General features: G+C 48.4%; 1 long non-coding RNA gene across 2 annotated transcripts in view; it reads right to left on the bottom strand.

The window, feature by feature from the left end:
* LOC135362823 (uncharacterized) overlaps positions 1-6,735 on the bottom strand; it is a 34,620-nt gene that overhangs the window by 9,958 nt on the left and 17,927 nt on the right. The window contains exon 4 of one of the 2 annotated variants that reach the window (XR_010408085.1): positions 4,944-5,101. The exons of the other annotated variant lie outside the window; for it this stretch is intronic. This is a non-coding gene — a long non-coding RNA (uncharacterized LOC135362823). The remainder of the gene's footprint in view (positions 1-4,943; positions 5,102-6,735) is intronic. 2 annotated transcript variants of the gene reach the window in all.

Genomic DNA, 6,735 nt, shown 5'->3' with positions numbered 1-6,735 from the left:
TACATCCAGACTTTAACTTCCTTTTTCTGCACCACAGAGAGGAACAGGAAAAGGGAGTAAGATGCAGAGCATTGGCCATTATTTGAGAAGACGAACCCAGCTCTCTTCCATGGTGCTGACAGTATGTCTACACATGCCATCTCTCAGGGCTCTGGGTCAGAGCTTGGCCTGCGCCCACCACAGCACTTGCACGCCCAAGGCTGGATTGCTTTTCTCTCTCTGCTTCCCACCCCCCGCCCTTAACTTGGCAAATCCCTCCACTTGATTCGTGATTCATTCATCCCACAAATATTTTGTTAAAATCCTGGAGATACAACAGGAAATCAGTTCCTTGCATTCAAGAAAGCTATAATGAAATCATTACTATTGCTAGCATATATTGAGAATTTACTGAATCCTTGGTGAACCTTCTATTGAACATGAGAAATCATAGAAGTCAGTGGACATTTAATAGGAGATTAACTGAGAATTCTAGAATGAAAAAACAAACCCTTAATTTGGGGAAGGAGAATGGAGAAGGAAGGACAACGCTAAAGTCCCCAGAAATGCTCTGGAACAGTGAGGAAAGAACAGTCAGAAGTCAGATATTGCCACATCCTGGAAATAGCACTTAGCAAATGAGGACATTTCATAAAGTGATTTCTTGTCCTAATTCTGCCTGACTCATCCTGGCAAACTTTAGCTTACCCACTCACCTCTGTCACTCTGTTTCCCACATTTGTGTCCTTAACCTAGTCTCAGCTCAGGCGGCTGGGTCTAGGTACAGTGAAAATGGTGTACCTAAAAGGGCATTGGGATTGCAAAACGCCTCTTAAATGGGGAAGGAGAAGGTTTTTAAAAGTCCCTCCTAGGGGTGCCTGGGTGGCTCAGTCGGTTGGGCAACCGATCCTTGATTTCAGCTGGGGTCATGATCTCAGGGTCCTGAGACCAAGCCCCACCTCCAACTCTAAGCTGGGCGTGGAGCCTGCTGAAGATTCTCCTCTCTCCCCCCTCCTCTGCGCCCCACCAAAGAAAAAGATTAAAAAAAAAAAAAAAGTCCGGGCACCTGGGTGGCTCAGTTGGTTAAGCGACTGCCTTCGGCTCAGGTCATGATCCTGGAGTCCCGGGATCGAGTCCCACATCGGGCTCCCTGCTCGGCGGGGAGTCTGCTTCTCCCTCTGACCCTCCTCCCTCTCATGCTCTCTGTCTCTCATTCTCTCTCTCTCAAATAAATAAAATCTTTTTTTTTAAAAGATTTTATTTATTTATTTGACAGAGAAAGACACAGCGAGAGAGGGAACACAAACGGGGAGTGGGAGAGGGAGAAGCAGACTCCCTGCCGAGCAGGGAGCCCGATGCAGGACTTGATCCTGGGACTCCAGGATCATGACCTGAGCCGAAGGCAGTCGCTTAACCAACTGAGCCACCCAGGCGCCCCTAAATAAATAAAATCTTAAAAAAATAAAATAAAAATAAAATAAAATAAAATAATAAAATAAATAAATAATAAAAGTCCCTCCTAACACGGCTGAGCTCCTCTATCCTCCAGGTACCTTCTTTCTTGAACTCCCCCTCACAGGTTCCACCACCAGCGGGGAGGGGGGCGGCAGGTCCACCACCAGCAGGGGGGCTGCCTGGGTCACTAGCCTTGTGGATGGTGCTTCCTTGAGCAGACACTCTGCAGGGGAGATTCAACACGTTTCCTGCTTTCAAGGTGGCAACCAGGCGGCAGCATCATGATCAGGGAGCCCCGACCAAGAAGTACTATCACCAAGCACGAGGCAGGGGAACTAGAATTTCTGTCTGAGGAGTTGCTGTTTGAATCGGGTCTTAGAAGCACTTCGAATATGAGAACACTTCCTCAGTGTTTCACATTGGCCCCGACTTCACTATAACCCGGGGGGGCCCAGAGGTCTGGCCTTGCATCCCAGGAGAGCCCTGAGGCTGGGGCTTTGCGTCCTTCGCCTGTGGCTACACCCGGGCGGTGAGCCCTACTTCCGGCACAGCTCTGGTCCTACGCAAGGGTCTCTACAGGCGGGAATGAGCTAGACTTGCAGAGAAGCTCATGCTTGGATGCACGTGAAAATCCTCAGGGGAGCCTTTAACACTCTGGCCTCAGGGTGGTTAAAATCAGACTCTCTGGGAGGAGGGGAGCTCTTGCATCAGGAGGTTTCAGCACCCCCCCCCCCCCCCCCAGTGATTCTAACATGCAGCCAAGAGTGTGAACCACCGAGAGGTAGCGCCCATCGAACTTTCACGTGCACACGCATTGCCTGGGGGTCTGGACAAAACGCAGATTTCGATTTCAGCAGGTCTGGTTTGGGGGCCTGAGATTCCACTTTCCTAACAAGCTCCCAAGCGACGCTGATGCTGCTGGTACCTGGACCGCGGTGGCCGAGGGGAGCTGGAACTCAAGCGACAGGGCTCGTGGTTCTTGCGCCCTCTGGTGGTCAAAACCTCCCTGGCAGCACCCAGCGGAGAAGAACGGATGTTGGAAGCCTCCTCCAATAGATTGAATGTCTAGAGTATTTCTAGATTCTTCCCCAGAGCCTGGCCACTGACGTCTTCATTTCAGCGTTGCAATAACTTGCGTGCAAACCTGTCTGGACTCCTGACCTACAAAACTGCGAAGTAATAAATGGGTGTTAAGCTGGTAAATTTGTGGTAATTTGGGTTATGCAGAAATAGAAAAGTAATACAGGAAGTTTTATAGGCTTTACGATAATTGGCCAAGTGAGACTCTCAAGCCCACAGGCTTGGCACAGCGGCCCTGCACAATGTCTTTGATGGATCTATTCCCAGTCTCCCACTCAATGGGAGAAGAGGGAGAAAGGATTGTATTTTTTTTTTTTAAGATTTTATTTACTTATTTGAGAGAGAGAGGAGAGGAGGGGCAGAGGGAAAGGGAGAGGGAGAGAGAAACCCAAGCAGACTCCACACTCAGCGTGGAGCCCAATGAGGGGCCCGGCATGGGGGGGCTCCATCCCATGACCCTAAGATCAGACCAGAGCCAAAACCAAGAGCCGGACACTCAATTGACCGCACTACCCAGGTGCCTGATTGTATTTCTTATTTATCAGCATTACACCTGCTGTCTTATTTCTCACGACTACACACTTCTGTTCACCTTATGAGCTCTGTTGTCACTGACATGAAAGCTCAAGGATGGCGTGGGGGCTAGTTTGCTCTCTGTGGCAGATTGTATTTTCCAAAGATGGACCTCATCCTACGTGCCCTTCTTACAAAATGATCTTCTTATGATGGAGACACTCCTCCATCAAGATGCGGGATCTACATTCCCTCCCCAGTCCAGCAGGCCCAGGACTATGGTGGGGATGACACTAGGAGTCTTTTGAGGCTAAGTCATAAAAGGCAGTACACCCTGCCTCAGTTTCTCTCAGGATGCTCATCCCTGGAGCCCAGGCACCACGCTGTGAGGAAGCTCTAGCAGCCACATAGAAGGGCCGCCAGTAAGTGTCCTGGCCACAGCGCCCCCGCTGGGAGGAAGCATCAATTGCAGACATGTGAGTGAGAGAACCTGGAGAAGGTTCCAGCTCCGTGTCTTTAGGCCGCCCCAGCTGATGCTGAGCGCAGCCGATGTGAGCCAACCCCCCTGTCCAAACTGCAGATCTGTAAGCAATACAAAGGTTGTTTTAAGCCACTAAACTTTGGCTTATTGTTATGGGGCCATAGGTAACTGGAACACTCTCAGGCTCTCCCCCAGGGACAATACTCTGAATTTGACCAGGTGTGGGGTGGCGGTGAGGAACCTCTGGTTTCAATTAATTACAGGCAAGTTACCTATTTTTCATTATTTACTATTTTTACAGGGCCATCTCATTCGAAATTAAGTTCAGTGCTTATAAACTATCAGGAAATCGGCCCTAATGTGTTTTAGAAAGATTGGCATTTTTATAACTTTTCTTCTTTGCCATTTAATTCATTGAAAAGTTTGTCTCCTTAAATAGTTCTCAAGAATAGGTATTTTCCTGCAGATTCATCCTCTCCTGCAGAAGGCCAACTTCTAAGAGGGCCTGCAATGCCGACCCCCACCTGTCGTTGGTGTAATTTCCTTCCTTGAGGGTGGACCTGACCTTGTGACTGGCTTCTAATGAACAGAACATGGCAAAGGTGATGTGATGTCGCTCCCGTGATTAGATTACAGATACTGCGACTTCTGTCTTGCTAGCAGACTCTCTCAAGTGCCTTCTTGGCTTAAACACTTTGATGATACAGCTACCACACTGGAGAGAAGGATCCGAAGGCAGCCTCTGGCCGACAGCCAGTGAAGAACCGAAGCTCTCAGTCCGACAGCCCAGGAGAAAGGAATGAACCAGAAAGTGGCTCCTTCCTGGTTGAGCCAAGAGAGGAGACATCAGCCCTGGCTGGCATCTCCATTGCAGCCGCAGGAGGGACCCAGGGCAGGGCACCCAGCTAAACCATGCCGGGACTCCTGACCCACAGAACCTGGGGGATAATACACGTGTTGTTCTAGCCACTAAGTCTTGGGGTAATTTGTTACGCAGCAGTAGACAACTAACACCCCACCCCTCCTCTCATTGCCTGCCTGTCATCTCTTTTTCAGAATCCCCAGTCACTCTCAGCCTAAACATGTGCCCACACTGACCACACATACCAGGGCTCTTGCTCAAGCACACGGGCCTGCGTCTAATTGAAGGGAGTATTCAGTTCCACACTGGCCATGTGGCTTCTTTCCTGTGTGTCTCTATCTGTGGACAGGAACACTGACTCTCTTCATCACCCCTATGAATCTTCTCCCCTGGAGCCTGGGTTGGATTCAGGTAAAAGCCTCAGACACACGCTCCATCCCTGAATATTGCAAATTCATGCTCTCCCCCGCTGGGCCAGGCTGAGCTCAGACTCTGCAAAACATGTGGCTTCCTCAGGATGTACTGGCTCTTCCTGTGGCAGGAAGAATCATTTCCTCCGAGCCAAGGGCTTACTTTCATTTGAGCTCCGGCCTCTCCTTCTCTGGCAGTGCTGGACCTCAGATCAGAAGCCACTTAACGCTCCTCAGCGTTGGCATCTGAGAAGTCTTGCCCAGTGCAGTTGATTGATTGGAGCATCCAGAGGGCAGCAGGAGCAGAAGAGGATTTCTGGGCTGAGTTTCGTCGGAAGAAGAACATTTTAAGGCAGATGAATGGCAGCTGGGGCCACTGGGGTATCTCTGCCTGGCCTCTCCACACCCACATCCACCCAATATATCGTGGGAGAACAGAAGTTGTTTTCCCCACAAAGATTGCCTTCAAACCCCTGACCTTTCCTTTTGTCTTCACACATTACGTTTTAAATTCACATTCTGTAAACCAGAACCAAACACCACACACCCAGAAAAACAGACCTGTTTCCCAGGACTTTTGGGTTCACATCTTCCATGGTTTTCAGAGCCAAAGAAGATGTTTTCTAGATTCTGGGGCCAGGCATACTGAGTTACCACCCCACGTTACGAAGAAAGATTTAGCAAGGCTAGTTAGGTAACCACCCTGGAGACGGCAGACAGTGCGATCAGAGCCGAGTGGCCTCTCACCCTGGGGAGAGACTGCAGACAGTCTCCTTCTTGGAGAAACGTCCATGCACCTTGCTCTATGGGGACATGCTCTGAGTGAGTTTTCCTGTGAGAAATAAGAAAAATGGGAGGCACGCCCTTGTGTGAGTTCCTTCTTTTGAGTGTGGGCCTGACTTCGTGTCTTGCTTCTAACCAATGGAATGTGGCAAATGTGAAGGGATGTCACTTCCATGATTAGGTTACAAAAGACTGTGACTTCTGTCTTAATAGCAGTCTCTTTCAATTCCTGGCTTGCACGCTTGGATGACACAAGCCGCCATGTTGGAGTATGTAGTACGGAGGCCCCTGAAATGCAGTAAAGCAGCATGGGCAACAGAAAATAACGGTTTTGGGAGAGGATGTATTGGCAGAACTGTGTGTTAATCTATGCATCCATTCCACAAATATTCACTGAGTAGCTACTAGGTGTCAGGCCCATCTTAGAAAGTGGCGCTCCAGAGGAGGGTAGGACATAGGGAGCCATCCTCTCAAATCAGGACCCATTCCGAATGATGCAGAGGCTTCAACATAAGGCACGGGAATCCATGCAATACGTAAGTTAGCATGGAAAAGTATTTTGAAAGATTAATCTCAGCTTTGGGGTGGTCTTTCTACGTATGATGTCAGGAACATAAAGCCATAAATAAAACACAAATAGAATGCTAAAAATAATCGCTCTTCATATAACAAAGGGTTAATTTTCCACATATATAAAGAACTCCTCAAAATCAATAAGAAAAACAACAATCTAGTTTAAAAATGGGCAAAGACGATGATGAGATAGTTCATAGAAAAGGTAAATCTAAGGTCTCTTAGACATAAAAAACCCACTCAAGCAAGTGCCCTCATCTTGAGAGAAAATGCCAATGGTCTTCTACATACGTGCACTGTTTTCCACGACAACTTATGGTTCAGAGAAGGCAGGACATCACAACCTCACCAACTGCACACCCAAGGCCAGATGACATTTTCGCTTTTGGCTCCCCCTGCTATCACTTTTAGGCTCATGACCTCTTTATTTACTGTATCATCCATTTATTTATTCATTCGGAAGATTTTTCTTGTGGCCATAGTGTGTCTTGGCATTGAGCAAGATCTGGGGTTGCGTCAATGAGTAAGCTATGTTCCTTGTGCTGAGGGAACTAATATTATGAAATATTTCTTCCTGCAAGCAGAATTCATTGAGCACC

The sequence above is a fragment of the Mirounga angustirostris genome, unplaced genomic scaffold, assembly GCF_029215605.1.
Source record: "Mirounga angustirostris isolate CCGP_5_RB_7025 unplaced genomic scaffold, mMirAng1.0.hap1 SCAF_16, whole genome shotgun sequence".
In the NCBI taxonomy this organism is placed as follows: domain Eukaryota; kingdom Metazoa; phylum Chordata; class Mammalia; order Carnivora; family Phocidae; genus Mirounga; species Mirounga angustirostris.
Note: the sequence above shows the minus strand (reverse complement) of the source record. Positions and strands in the feature narration are given on the sequence as shown.